At 42.8% G+C, this 16,070-nt stretch overlaps 1 long non-coding RNA gene across 1 annotated transcript; it reads right to left on the reverse strand.

Annotated features, from left to right (window-relative positions):
• Positions 1–4,246: 4,246 nt before the first annotated feature.
• On the reverse strand, positions 4,247–15,369 carry LOC132381946 (uncharacterized). Its single transcript, XR_009508147.1, has 3 exons — positions 15,173–15,369; positions 5,569–5,667; positions 4,247–4,732 (listed from the first exon to the last, which is right to left on the reverse strand). It is a non-coding gene; the product is annotated as an uncharacterized LOC132381946 (long non-coding RNA).
• Positions 15,370–16,070: the final 701 nt, after the last annotated feature.

Consider the following 16,070-nt stretch of genomic DNA (forward strand, 5'->3'; position numbering starts at 1 on the left):
AGCACAAAGTCAAATTATCGGAATCAGAATCAGGTTTAATATCACTGGCATACGTTACATCATGAAATTTTTTTGAATAAAATTTTCATGGACTTCCAGCCGAGTATAGATATCGACTTTAACTGACGTCTCAATGACAGATTCTGCCAGCTTCATCAGGTATATAGACCCCCTTTATCTGCCTCTCCTAATTGGTTAGTCCTCATCCAATCAGGTTTCCACTGTCACTCCTTGCCTACAATCGAATTCTTACTTAAAGCGAGAGAACTTCGTCTTTGTTAGAATTCTTTTCCTCTAGTTCTACTGGAATGGCTTCCTTCACCAGGTGGACCCAAAGGACATTGGCGCGGCACAGTGGTTTTGCTCCATCAAAGTCAATTCAATGAACATTGCGAATACAATGTTCTGCTACCGCTGATTTCTCTGGGTAACCCAAACAAATACACTTCCTGTGCTCCTTGTTGTGGGTTTCCACTGCCAGGTCGGTGTGCACTGCTCCGCATTCACAAGGACTCCTGTAAACGCCAGCCGACCTGAGTCCCAGTTCACCTCTGGTCTGCATGAGCTGTGATTCAAGCTTCCTTACGCGTTTGTGGGTGGTATTAATCTGGTATTTCTCAGTATCCTGGTGATCCTTCCAGAAACCGTGGAAATATCGGGAAGACAGGCGGGAGTGATGGCTTCCCCCTCATTGTAGGTTTCCTGGTTTTTCCGTCGGCCCTTTTAAAGGCCCGATTGATTTCCTTCACCTTGTAGCCATTCTGCAGGCACTTTGTGGACACTCTCCAGTTAATCAAAGTAAAAAGAACCACTCTATGTTGGGGGCTGTGATGGTGGCTGTTATTGTTGAGATACAAGTCCGTGTCAGTGGGCTTCCAATGGACGCCATGTCCGAGGCTAACATCCAGTTTCCATTGTATTAAAAAGTCCAGGAACAGGAGGCGGCCACACTTCTCCATCTCCATCGTAAGTTGATTGTTTTGATGTCTGCTGTTCAGAGGGTCATGGATTCTGAAGTCACACACAAAATCCAATCGCTTTTGGGACCGCCTTGGTAAAGGAAACCATTGAAATAAAACTCGAGAAAAAGAATTTTAGCAAAGATGAAGGTCTCACTCTAAGTAAGAACTGGAATTTGATTGTAAACAATGCGCGGCCGCAGAAACCTGATTGGATAGTTCTCAACCAATGAACAGACAACGGGGTATATACACCACCGGACTAGACTAGACATCATCCCCAATGAAGATAGCAGAGTTTGTCATTTAAACGTCGGTTAAAATTGATACCTGTACCCAGATGGAAGCCCATGAAGAGTTTATTTGTCATATACACAAGGAAAGCACTGGATCCTTTCTCGTGAAATTTTGTTGTTTTGCACAGCAGTACAGTGCAATACATAATAATGAAAAACGCTATAAATTACAATAAGAAATATATATATCATTGTAATTAAATGCTTTTGCACACACACATATATATATTCACACAACCTCAGACAGCCTCAAGTTGTTGGGGTCAGGGCTCTGTGAGCAGAAGCAACGAGACAGCCAAAGTCGAAAGAAGAATTGTGGCGAGTTCTCCAAGATGCTTGGAACAACCTACCGGCTGATTTTCTTATATAACAGCACAACAGTGTACCTAAGAGAACTGATGCAGTTTAAAAGCAAAAGGTGGTCGCACCAAATATTGATTTGATTTAGCTTTTTACTGTTTACTTCTCCATAGAAATTTTTTGGTATTTAGAAACATTTAATTTCATTACTTTTTAAAGCACTTCTGCTTTACAGAATTTTTTTATTAATATTTTTATGCATTTCTATAAACCAACTACAAACAAAAAACCCAAATACAAAGTGAAGATTAATACAGTGCAAAATAAGAGTATTAATTATATAATACATAACAATAAGGAAACAGCACCCAGAATAAAATCATGAAAAGTTAGTGTCCTTCCCACCCTCCTACTATGGAACTCCAGGCCAACCATTACAATATGTAAAAAAAAAATTAATCGGAGTGTTCGACCCCACAGAGCTATAAATATAAATAAAAAGAGAATAATAATGCCTACTACCAAAACTAAAATGTAATAATGAATTTTTTACATGTGCCTAGGACTTTGACACAGGTGTGTGTGTGTGTGTGTGTGTGTGTGTGTGTGTGTGTGTGTGTGTGTGTGAGAGAGAGAGAGAGAGAGAGAGAGAGAGAGAGAGAGAGAGAGAGAGAGAGAGAGAGAGAGAGCGCCATTTATTTGGGACCGCACTGACAGAACAAAATTTAAATCAAGAAAATAGCTGAGATTCCCTTTGCTTATTTGGGACACTATGCCACGTAAGCATTGCAGGAGACCGTTGCCAGACAGTTTCTAAGCCGCATCAACCGTTAGACGCTACACTGTGGTTAGAGCAATCAGTTTTAAAATAGTGTCAGTTACATGTGTTTGAGTTCAAAACCCAGCAATTTTTGTCACCGATAGTTGGTGAGAAATAAGCAGTAAGACAATTTGGAACTATTTTGCTCATTGCAGTTTCCAACATTTAGGCTTGAAGATGCCAAAAACAGCCGGGAGCAAAAATGAAACAATTTCACTTCTTGAATAAGTTAATCATCTTGAATGTTACAATGAAAATGAAGATTTGGAGGATGAAATCACCTAAAAAGCATTTTATGAAGGCAGTCCATTATCTGTACTAGGTGCCTGTGCTAATTTTTTTTCATAATTAGGAATTAATACTCCATTTTAAAGTACTGTAGAGATATTGCCAGTTCTAATTCGCTCTGTATTTCATTGAAATACATAAATTGCGCCTCAGTTAAACGATAGTTTATCTTTTTTGTATCTTTTAACTATTTCCATGAAACTTTGGCTAATTGGGGCAGCTGCTTAATTAGGCTAAAATGTACTGGTCCTGATTCGTCTCAATTAACTGGAATCCAGTGATATTATTTATGTATAAATTAAATTAAAGAAGTAGTGCAAAAAGAGAACAAATGAAGTGAGGCAGTCTATTTGGATTGATTGTCCATTGAGAAATCTGATAGCAGAGGGCTAGAAGCTGTTCCTAAAACATTGAGCCAGTGTCTTCAGACTCCTGTACCTCCTCCTTGGTGGTAGCAATGAGAATAGGGCATGTCCTGGGTGAATGGAGTCCTTAAAGATAGATGCTGCCTTTTTGAAGATGATGCTAGGAAGGTTAGTGCCCATCGAGGACATCTTCAAAAGGCGATGCCTTAAAAAGTAGAGATCCTGAAGGTTAATAATACCTTTGTTATTTATCTCCTTCTCGTCTGACTAACCAGAATGAACCACAACCAAATAACTTTTCTTGAGACAATTGCATGTTTACAGTTCCTTGCCTCAATACAGTCCTGTTCTTCCTCTCACGTGCCGCTCACCCACATACTCAGCAGGAGTAGATTTGGAGATCCCAAATTATCTGGTTAATACAGCCCATTCTCGACCAAGGACTGAATGCCAAAGGGACGTCTTGGTCCCACAATGGGACAATTTTGGTTTCCACCAAAAGTGTGGACAAGTTATGAATTTAATTATAGCAAGATCACTTGAGTTTATGATTTTAATTATTCTGGGCATGCTGGTGCCACGGGCAAGACCAACATTAATTTATCATTCATAGTTGCCCTTCAGAAGACTAGAACCACATACAGGCTGATGTAGTTGAGGATCAAATGGTTCAATTTAATATCAGAGCATGGATTATACATCCATATAATATTTAATATCACAGTAGAGTATACATCCTGAAATTCTTACTCTTCAGAGGCATCCATGAAACAAAAAAACTCCATAGAATGAATGATAGAAATATCAAAGCCCAGAAGCTCCCCTTCCACCTCTGTCCTCTCTCCTCTCTTTGGGAAGGAAATCAATGGAACAAACTGTCCATTTTCAGTGATACTGTTTTTGACGTTCAGATGATTTTTAACACAATTGAAATTCTCTGGGAATTAAACCCATGCAGTGAAATACTAGTCTCGATCTCAGTTACAACAGGAATATAACCACCGCATTGCAGAGTTGGTCATTTGCAGCTTGTGTGATTTGTTAGCACATTAAGTGTTAACCTCTATTTATCAGGTTTTTAGAGAAGCTTAACCCATCCTTTCTTGAAGCAGTTCATTAAAAGATCGTTCTTTTAAAAATGGCATCTTCTCTACCTTCTTCCCCACCCCCACTAAGCCATCCCACCTCCTCCCTTTACTTCACTTCTTCCCCCTCAGACAATACGATGGCACCTACTTCAAAAGGATTCAGACATGGTGTGGGATGTGGATGAATCATCTGAGTAGATTTGAAAGTATAATTTATGAATACTGTATATTACTTTGAAGTTAGCATCATCTGAGGAGATTCGCAGTAAAATTTCAGTAAAAAAATTGAAGAGTACATTATTTTACCCTCAGAATTTATGGTTCAAATAGAAATGGCACTGGTATTGGTTTATTATTGTCACATGTGCCAAGATACATTGAACAGCTTGTCTCGTGTACTGTTCAAACAGATCAAATCATTTCTCAGTGCATTGAGCTGGAAAAAGGTAAAACCATAAAAATGCAGAATAAAAACCATAAAAACTATTGAAAAATTATAGTACACTGTAAGTAAAGTGCGATATCACAATGAGGTAGATTGTGAGGTAAAGAGTCCATTTTATCGTTTGAGAAGTCCATTCCTGCAACACTGCACCACCGTCCTTATTGTTCCATCCTACAAAACAAAGTTCAAAGTAAATTTATTATCAAAGTACATACTGTACATGTCACCATATACTAACTTGAGATTCGTTTCCTTTCAGGCATGTACTGGGAAAAAAAGAAATACAATAAAAAACTATACATGACAAAGAGTGACAGAGATGCACTGTGAAAAGGACAAATCATGCAGATAATAAAGATAAACAAAAGTAAATAAATGATGTAATACTGAGGATTTGAGTTGCAGTGTCCTTGAAAGTGAGTGGATAGGTTGTGGAGTAGGTTCAGTTTGAGGTGAGTGATGAACGCTAGGTCAGGTAGGATAATAACTGTTCCTGAATCTGGTGGTGTGGGACCTAAGGCTCATGTACCTCCTTCCTGAGCTTAGTACTGAAAAGGGAGCATGCACTGGATGGTGGGGGTCCGTGAGGTGGCAGCGCTGCTCGTAAATGTGCTCAAAGGTGGGGAGAGTTCTGCCTGTGACAGACGGGGTTGAATCCATCACTTCTTGTAGACGTGTATTCCTGGGCATTCTTATTTCCTTGCCAGCCTGTTATACAACCAGTCAGGGTGGTTTCACAGGAAACAAGTGATACTTTTACGGTACTGTGCAAAAGTCTTAGGCTATATAGCTAGGCTGCCTAAGTGTTTTGTATTCTACTGTATATGTTTACTTTCTCAAATAAAGTAGAAATAATACTTGTCTGTACTTGTGCAATTTTCACCAGCTTCAACAAGACACGTAATCTGTCTTCTCCCTATTCAGTATTTTGAAAGGATCACTCCCCTCACTATTTTCTGGCCCATGCCTTTGTCTCTGTCAACCATTCCCTGTCTTACAGCACTTACCTCGTACTGTTGCAGGCAATGTGACCCTTGTCCTTCCACTTCCCCTCCACCATCCAAGGACCCGGTCTTTCCAAGTGTACCAGTGATTCCGTTGTACCTCTGATCAAAGAAGTTCAAAGCAAATTTATTATCAAGGTACACTGTCTCAGCATCTCACCAAATATAACCCTGAGATCTGTTTTCTCGCAGGCATGCACAGCAAATCCAGGAAACACAACAGCATTTACAATGCTCTCTCCTCTGCACTGGAAAAGCCAAGCGCAGAGAGCATGCAGGCACTGTGGAGCACCTGTATTCCATTTGAAAGGGCGGTCCTGAGTTTCCTGTTACCTGCTGTTTTAATTCCTCATCCCACTTCCACTATAACCTCTCTGTCTGTGGCCTTACAAGAGACATCGGAAGCTTGAGGAATATTGCAACTTCCTGATTCAGTACTGAGCTCTCCAAATTCAAGGAGAGTTTTTCCCACCTGCATCGGAACTGCACACTGTTACCTGCCAACGATCAAGGATCAGTTTTATTCACCACCTGCATTTACATGTATTCGGAATTTGCTGTCGTGTGTTGGCACGACATGCATTGAGAAACGAGATTCAATATTTATAAAGAATAAAGAATTATATAAAAATAAAGTTGGAGATTAAAGTGCAGATATGGAATAAAATGTGCATAAATGCATAAATATTGGCATATACTTACAATGTAAACAGCATTATGAGAAGTGGTTTGAAGTGTTTAGAACGCAGTGCAGTGACTGAGGTAATAGACAGAGAGGAGTGGGGTGCTAATTAGGATGGCTGTATTCATTTTGGCTCAGTTTTTCTTTCTCTGTTCCTGTGGTGTGGGCTGTTGAACATGACCTAGAGCATTGCTATTTCCAACACATTCCACAAAAAAAAGCATAATTTGATTGCAATGACACATTAATTTATTTGCTCTTGCCCATTCCTGGACCGCAGGCTTCATAGAATATAGAACAACTCAGCACAGTAAACCCACAGTGCTGTGGCAAACTTTAAGATCAATCTAACTCTTCCTCTTCCTACATAACCCTCCAGTTTTATTTCATCAATGTTCCCAAATAAGAGGCTTTTGAATATCCCTTAAGCATCTGCCTCTAGCACAAACCCCAGCAGGGCATTACATGCCCTTACCAGTCTCTGTGTAAAATAAAGTCTGCTTCTGACCACACCCTCCTTTATTTCCATCACCTTAAATGTCCTCTGATATTAGTCATTGAGGCTGCTCCCAGATTGGATAGAAAGGATGTTCACTCTGTCTATACCTCTAATTATCTTATATGCTTCTTTCGTCCCAGAACCATAGAACCATAGAACACTACAACACAGTACAGGCCCTTCGGCCCATCATCTCTCATCCTCCCTCGCTCCAAATAGAAAAGCCACAGCTCACTCAGCCTTTGAGATGTTCTGTAATCGAGGCAGCATCTTGGTAAATCTCTCTCTGAAGCTTCCACGTCCTTCCTATAATGAGGCAACCAGAACTGAACACCATACTCCAGGTGTGGTTGAACCAGGGTTTTATAGAGCTGCAACACTGGCTCACGGCTCTTGACCTCAATCCCCTGACTAACAAAGGCTAACACACCATCCACCTTCTCAATCGCAATATCAATTTCCAAGGTCAAAAGAGTGGAACTGCCCCAGTGCAAACATTTTTTTCACTTTGAAAACTCTCCTGCACAGGGTTTTTTGTGCAGAGTTTACATCATCTAAACAATCATTAATTATAAACTTCTCTGGGACATCCTGAGATCCTGGTATAATTACATTTTGTTGCGGAGAAGCAAGCCATATACATACATAAGTATCACTTGATTATTTTTATTTCAGTCGTGGCTGCATCATGCACGCTGGCCAGGGAAATGTCACAGGGATGCTTGCAAACCAAGATTTACAGCGGAAGGAGTCATTCCAAGTTAAAAGGATTGAAGGAATACTTATTGATGGCCAAAGCTCAGAAGATGTATTTTGCTGGGTGCTCTGGAGATGCTGAAATGTGAAATTGATGAGATGGGACTTTTGAAGGGGCTCGGAGAGACTCTGCCGACCAACCACATAAACTCCAAAACCAGGTGAGTAACCGGCTCTGCAACTGGCTGCTGCAAGCTCTGCAGACGCTAGAAGAAAGGCCTGACCTTGCTCAGATCTCTATCTAATGGCCATCAGATCAAAGGCCACTTCTTCTGTGAAGTGGGGGATGACCTGTAAAACTAAGAGAAACAAGCTCAGGTGTAGAAAGGTGAAGCTGCACAGGTAATGTCCGCCACAACAAGCAGGGTTTCCCGGTGGCTACACATTTCAATTTGACCTCCCGTCCCCATTCTGACAGGTCAATCAATGGACTCCTCGACTGCTGTGATGAGGCTGCTCCCAGGTTAGATGAGCCACACCTCATATTCCACCTGGATAGCCTCCAAACTGATGGCATGAGCATTGGTTTCTCTAATTTTGGGTAACATCTGTCCATCCCAACCCTTTTCTCTTTTTCCATTCTCCATTCCAGCTCCCCTCTTACCCCTTCTCTTCTCCTCATCTGCCCATCACCTCCTTCTTGTTCCCTTCCATCCTTCCCTTTCTCCCAAGGTCCACTCTCCTCTCTGCCTTCTTCCCCCTTCCTTTCTAGTCCTGAGGAAGAGCCTTGGCCCGAAACGTCATCTATTTACTCCCCTCCATAGATGCCGCTTAACCTGCTGAGCTCCTGCAGCTTTTTGTGTGTGTTGCTCAGGTATACAAAGATAGGGTGGCATAGGTGAGGTAAGATCAGAATATTACCTCAAGATAACTGAAAGAAGATGTCTGTGGTTCGTCCATCGTTGTCGATGAAGACCTTGACACCATTAGTCACTTTGAGACTGGATGCGGTGTGCCCGAAGATGACTAGTCAGGCCAACTTGGGCAGGGAATGTCCTGGCACACGTTGGGCAGACGTGTGTAGGCACTGCAGTTGTTGCGCTAGCGGCTCTGGTCTTGCGCAGCTCAAGCTTATGTTGTGCTTCAGCAGTGCGCCTTGCTTCGTAAGCTCGACTGCCCCTGTGGATGAGGCCGCGCCAGGTAGGGCAATTTTGTGCCAGCGTTTCCCGGGATGTCGCGTCTGTGTCAAACGACTTCAGGGAGGCCTTTAGGGTGTCTTTGTAATGTTTCTTCTGCCCTCAGTGCGAGCGTCTTCCAGCAGAGAGTTCCGCAAAGAGGAGCTGCTTGGGAATGCGTTCGTCCGGCATGCGGATGACACGACCTGCCCGCCGAGTCTGTGCTCTCATCGGCAGTGTGTGGACTGATGGCAGACTAGCTCCAGAGAGAACTTCAGTGTCTGGTACTTTATCTTGCCATCTGATGCCTAATATTCTGCGAAGACAAGTCATGTGGAAATGGTTGAGCTGTCTTGCATGCCTTCAATACACGGTCCACGTTTCACAGGCATACAGGAGGGTAATGAGTGTCCCGGCTCTGTAGACCTTTAGTTTTGTTGCTGAGCTGTTTCCTCGACATTCCCAAACAGTGGATGCTGAGATTGTAGTACGGCCTAATTAGTAAGACTGCTCCTCCAGTATAATTCCTGCAGCTATTGAGCGTGCCAAAGTATCATGGATCCAGAATTGTTACCCTTGCTTCTTTCCTTAAATCCCATGTTTAATGGGCATGCTATCTTAAGGAGGAAAAATAAAATTTTGATTGAGCTTGGCTGAAGGCTGGACCTGTGGTATTTTAGACCATTGACACCTGGACTGAGCAACCTCCTGGCACTGTTTAAATCTGATCTTTGTACCATCAACAGCACGTCAACATTGGCAGACTGGAAGAAGGAAGTCTGCGCTCTTGAAAGTTCACACTCTGGTCTGTTCCCAAGACCCCCACGTCTATAATAACGATGTTGCATTGTACAGGGTGTAGAAGCCTCTGAAAAAGAAAATGGGCCACTTTAGGGTGACACTGGCAACCAATCTGCTTCGAGCTGCCCACACTGATCCAAGTAATCTCTCTGTTATACTTTATACCTTCGCCAGAGCCAATTGCCACCATGGTATGAGTCCTAGGAGGTTTCTGGCATCCAGGAACAGAGATGCCATCAAGCACCCCGAGCCGCCATTCACATTGAAGAGTTCTTAGGGACATCAAAGCAGAAAGAGAACAAAACCTATTTTCAACTAACATTTTAATCTTTTCACAGGGAGAAATATAACAACTGAAAAATCATATGTTGTTAAGATAAGCATTGAAGTGAATTAGTTTTACTTGTCACATGTACGTGGAAACATATAGCAAAATGTCTCTGCTTCAAGGGCAAACACAGCCCAACGACGTGCTGGGGAATTGCTCTGTGCTTCCAACGCCAACATCGCATGCCCGCCATTTACTAACCTTAACCTTAGAATGTCAGAGGAAACCAGAGCACCCAAAGGGAAACGCACGGTCATGGAGAGAATGGATACACTCCTTACAGACAGCGGGGGGGGGAATTGAACCCTGACCTTACAGCTGGCACTGCAAAGCATTATGCTAACTGTTCCAGTGTAGTGCTGCTATCATTAACTTTAAATAGTAAAAATATGTTTTATTACAGTTTGTAAGTTTAAAAATGCTGTATATGGATATTTATAAAGGTGGGTTTTAGGATGAGCAGTTTGTTAGCTTGGTAGACGATTAAAAACTTGTCAATACTATTGCAAAAGAGGTCTGACATTTTTCAGGCTCTTTACACTGAGATTACCAAAGCTCTTGTCGGTTCATTGATCTCTGAGGTTTACCCTGGAGGAGACTGCAAAGCAGCACACATCTGAAGGAACAGAGAGTCATTGACCGCAGCTTCTCGATGTCTGCAGTAAACGAGTCAAAAACACATTGCAGCAAATACTACAGCAAAGCAAGCCTCCCACATCCAAAACACATTTCACTTGTCTTTCAGGATATCTCAAACACTCCACAGCCAATGAATTATGTAAGAAGTGTATTTGCTGTTGTAATTCTGAAAGCATTGCAGTCTACATTAATAGCACATTTTAGTATATGGCACTTGGTGCTCATGCTTTCCTTTATAACAGAGGATAACAAAAGAACATCTGCAGGTATCCTGACTTCTGCAAGAGACTGGCAGCTGTTGGTGGACCTCAAAAGGCAGCTGAGGTTCCCTGACCATATCGCAGCCACCACCCTGCGACCAGACATTGTCCTTGTGTCTGAGTCTACGAAGCAGGTGGTGATGCTGGAGCTGACAGTCCCATGGGAAGATCACTTGGAAGAGGCCTTTGAAAGGAAGCTATCGAAGTATGCAGGACTGGTCAGCGACTGCCAGCAGGCTGGATGGAGAGCGAGGTGTCTCCCAGTGGAGGTTGGTTGTAGGGGATTCACAGCCCGTTCCTTAGCCAGAGCCGTCAGCAACTTGGGCATCGAGGGAGAGAGGAAGAAGAGAGCCATCCGCAGTACCACCGATGCGGCAGAGAGGGCCTCAAGGTGGCTGTGGCTCAAGAGAGGGGAGCCACGGAGTCATGTGTAGCTAGCCACCTGGACACAAGCTGGGGTCTGACCTGGAGAAGGGTGTATGATGTTGAAAGACCTGAAACACCCGATGATTCCAGGAGCATCAGTAGATGTATGCACACAGCGGCACGGACTGGGTGAGCTGCTCTATAGAATTCTTCCGCTCATTACTGCTGCTTACGGTTCCTGTCATTTTAATCCACTGTTCCCCTTTCTGACTCTGATCTTCAACATCTGCAGGAAGGTAGGAGGACTCGGTGCTTTTGTAATTGCACACTCTGTTTCGTTCCCGAGACCCTCCCCTCCCTCACATCGATAATAATGTTGTTGCTTTGCACAGGGTGTACAAGCCTCTGAACGGGAAGATGGGCCACGTCGTTAGGATGCCACTTGCAGCCAATCTGCACTAAGTTGCTAACTCTGATTCAAGAGATCGCGTGATCATTTAGAGTGTACATGAGGAGATATCTCTTTAGCCAGACAGTGGAGATTCTGTGGAAGTCCTTGCCACAGGTAGCTGTGGAGGCCAAATCATTGGGTATATTTAAGGCAGAGATTGATAGATTCTTGATTGGTCAGGGCAGGAAGGGTTACAGGAAGAAGGCAGGAGATTGGGGCTGAGATGGAAACGGGGGTGTTGAGGATAGTGTGGAGGGCCATCAGAGGTAACAACGGGACATTAATAGGATGCAAAACTGGGCTGAGAAGTGGCAGATGGAGTTCAACCCAGATATGTGTGAGGTGGTTCATTTTGTTAGGTCAAATATGATGGCAGAATATAGTATTAATGGTAAGACTCTTGGCAGTGTGGAGGATCAGAGGGATCTTGGGGTCTGAGTCCACAGGACACTCAAAGCTGCTACACAGGTTAACTCTGTGGTTAAGAAGGCATACGGTGCATTGGCCTTCATCAATCATGGGATTGAGTTCAAGAGCCGAGAGGTAATGTTGCAGCTATATAGGACCATGGTCAGACCCCACTTGGAGTACTGTGCTCAGTTCTGGTCACCTCACTACAGGAAGGACATAGAAACCATAGAAAGGGTGCAGAGGAGATTTACAACGATATTGCCTGGATTAGAGAGCATACCTTATGAGAACTGATTGAGTGAACGTGGCCTTTTCTCCTTGGAGCAATGGAGGATGAGAGGTGACTTGATAGAGGTGTACAAGATAATGGGAGGCATTGATTGTGTGGATAGTCAGAGGCTTTTTCCCCGGGGCTGAAATGGTTGCCACAAGAGGACACAGGTTTAAGGTGCTGGGGAGTAGTTACAGAGGAGATGTCAGAGGTAAGTTTTTTTACACAGAGAGTGGTGAGTGCATGGAATGGGCTGCCAGTGGCAGTGGTGGAGACTGAAACGATAGGGTCTTTTAAGAGACTCCTGGATAATAGAGGGATATGGGTAAAGCCTAGGTAGTTCTAAGGTAGGGACATGTTTGGCACAGCTCTGTGGGCCGAAGGGCCTGTATTGCGCTGTAGGTTTTCTATGTTTCTATGAAATGGTAGAGCAGACTCGATGGGCCAAATGGACTAATTCTGCTCATTTATCTTATAGCCTATGGTCATATATATAGCTAAGGTACCTAAGACATTTACACAATACTGTATTTGACAACATACAGCAGAAAGTGAGTTTGTAAATCTGGTGGGAGCAAAGCATGCTGGGATTGACAAGGGTGGAGCACCACAGAGGGGTATGGAACAGGTGGCAGATAAGGAGTGCTGGGAGTGGTGTATGAATGCAGACACACCCAGCCCTGAGACCCCGGGCAAAGTCATTTGATTCCAAACAACTGGTTCATTGATAGTTACAGAATGTCTCTCTGGTGCTTCCCACTCCCTCCCCTCTTCCTTCCCCTTTTCCCAACCACGACTCCCGTCTCTCTGCCCACTTCCCATTCTCAGTCCACAATAGAAACCCACATCAGAATCAGGTTTATCATCACTCACATATGTCATATCATGAACTTTGTTTTCTTTTGCAGCAGCAGTACAGTGCAATACATAAAATTGCTACAGTACTGTGCAAAAGTCTTAGGCAGTCTCTCTCTCTCTCTCTCACACACACACACACACACACACACACACATATATATATATTTTTTTTCATGCTGAAGACTTTTGCACAGTACTATACATGTCACCAATTGGTACCCTGAGATTCATTTCCTCAGAGGTATTCACAGCAAAACAAAGAAATACAATGAAAAACCACACACAGAAAAAGACAGTCAAATCAACCAATTGCACAAAAGAAGGCAAACCGTGGAAGTACAAAACCAAGTAAATTAATAAACGTAAATAAATAACTCATTGTCAGGACTTAAAGTCAAATTCAACAATTTCAGATAACATTTCTTTCGCTGAATGTTTCCAATTGAATTGATTCCTTTGTCTCTTTTATCTCCAACCTAAAGTCATTGTTACCTTGTCAACTTTGTTCTCCATTCTATCACAGACATTCCTCTTTCAACTCAACACCCTCACTACGCATGTTTTCGTTCTCACTCTTCTGTTTCTGAAAAAGAGTGTGCACTGAAACATTGACTCTCTTTCCCTCTCCATGGATACTGCTGAGGACATCGGACATTTTCTATTTATATTTTAGGTACCTGGCAGCCTTAGTTTTTGTCTAAGGTTTAGAGTAAGATTGAGTGAAGAATAAATATTACTTGCTCGCTTGTTTGAGATAAGATAATTGGATCTTTGGCATCCAACTTACAGAGCAGATGGACCCTTTGGTTTAGTATCTCTACGTGTCTCTGACTGCACAGCACTCTATCATACGACACTGGAGTTCCAGCTTGGAACTTTGCACTCCCAGGCTTCCCTCATCATTGGTACTGATTGTTGTATATTTAATATTTAAGAAATACTTGAGTAATCCTGTAAATATACTGTTGATCAAGCATTTTTGTTCAACTAAAATTATTCATTATGGGTTATCTGTATTAATAGGTGAATTACATACATCATCACACTACGTGCACACCTCACTTAAAATAAACCCGAAGTTGGACCCACGTTTCGGACTCCCATGTCTTCTTTTGAAATAGAGTAATGTTTTGAAGTTAAAAAAACATAACACTGATGGTCTCATCAATATTCCTCTTCACCTCAAATCCCGGGCCAGCATAGAATTTCTGAGTTCATTGAGATGCTTCAAAAGCTGTTTAATTTTTAAATGCATTAATGTGTTTTATTAATGTAATATTGTGCTTAACTGACAAATACTATGAAACCAGATAATTCTTAAAAAAACAAGTACTAATTCATTGTATTTTTAAATCTTTTTTTAAAAAAGCACTAATTGATTGAATTTATTTTTGGATTAATTGACACTCTTCTGAAGAGCCACTTGCGTCATAACTTTCAGATTTTGGATATTTTTGTACTGAAGACCTTCTTTGTGCTTCGAATGAATAAACCTGGTGAATGGGTGCACCAGCACCAGGAAGTTGCCCTTCAGGCTAATCACCACTCTGATCTGGAAATATATCAACGTTCCTTCATAAGTGCTGGGTCAAAGTCCTGAAACTCTCTTCCAAACGACAATATATTTGTACCATTACCTTGTTTCAGAAAGGCTGCTCGCTGCTACCTCCTTAAGGACGACAAGTGAGGGGCAAGTAAGTACCAGCACAGTCTGTGAAACCCACCATCCTTGTGTTCGGTTCTGGTCAGCTCATCAAGGGAAGGATGCGGCAGGCTTAGAGAGGGTGCGGAGGAGATTTACCAGGATGTTACGTGAATTGGGGAGCATGTCTTATGAGCACAGGTTGAGTGTGCTGGAGCTTTTCTCTTTGAAACAAAGTTGGATGGGAAGTGACTTCATAGGGGTGTGTGAGATGATGAGAGGGATAGATAGCGTGGACAGCCAGCACTTTTTTCCTAGGGTGGAAATGGTTAATATCAGGCGGCATAATTTTAAGGTGATTGGAGGAAAGTATAAGGAAGTTGTTAGATGTAGATATGTTACACAGAGTGGAGGGTGTCAGGGGTGATGAATAGAGCCAAATACGTTAGAACAATTTAAGAGACTCTTAGATAGGCCCATGGATGAAAGAAAAATTGAGGGTTATGTGGGACAGAAGATTGATCTTACCTACGGCTTATTACACTGCTGGCGTTTATGGCGGCAATGAAGGTCCTCCATCTCTGGCAGTGTTCAGGATTTCCTTCATCATATCAGTAGTTCAGTTTTCACTACCGTCAGTCATGAAAGTCCTGGGTGGAGACTCAGGAATACCATTGCACTCAGACGTAGAAGAATTCTTCATTGTTGTTTCTGTAACAGTTTTGTGTTTTACCAGTCAGGGTTGTTAGTCCTAAGCTGAACTCCCTGAACGTGGAGGACCGGCGATCACTCTTAGTCTGGCCTCTACCCTTGGACCTGTTTGGCATGGGCGACCCTCCCCAGAGCCAAAGCACAAAGCCCTGACTCCAGCCAACATCGCTCTCCAGGTCATTGAGGCGCATAAGCTTCCAAACCCAATGGCAAATTCGTGGTCCTCTTGGAAGAAGATTGATCATGGAGCAGGTTAAAAGGTTGACACAACATTGTGGGCTGAAGGCCCTGTACTGTTCTATGTTCCATAAATAGTAAAAAATGAGAATAATAATACAGGAAACATGAGGAAATCTGCAGATGCTGGAAATTCAAGCAACACACACAAAATGCTGGTGGAATGCAGCAGGCCAGGCAGCATCTATAGGAAGAAGCACAGTCGATGTTTCGGGCCAAGACCCTTCATCAGGACTAACCGAAAGAAAAAGTAGTAAGAGATTTGAAAGTGGGAGGAGGGGAATGCGAAATGATAGGAGAAGACCGGAGGGGGTGGGGTGAAGCTGAGAGCCGGAAAGGTGATTGGCAAAAGGGATATAGAGCTGGAGAAGCATCATGGGATGGGAGAAAGAAAGGGGGAGGGGAGCACCAGAGGGAGATGGCGAACAGGCAGAGTGATGGGCAGAGAGAGAAGAGAAAAAAAGAGGAGGGGGAAAAA

The sequence above is a fragment of the Hypanus sabinus genome, chromosome 27, assembly GCF_030144855.1.
Source record: "Hypanus sabinus isolate sHypSab1 chromosome 27, sHypSab1.hap1, whole genome shotgun sequence".
Taxonomy (NCBI): Eukaryota; Metazoa; Chordata; class Chondrichthyes; order Myliobatiformes; family Dasyatidae; genus Hypanus; species Hypanus sabinus.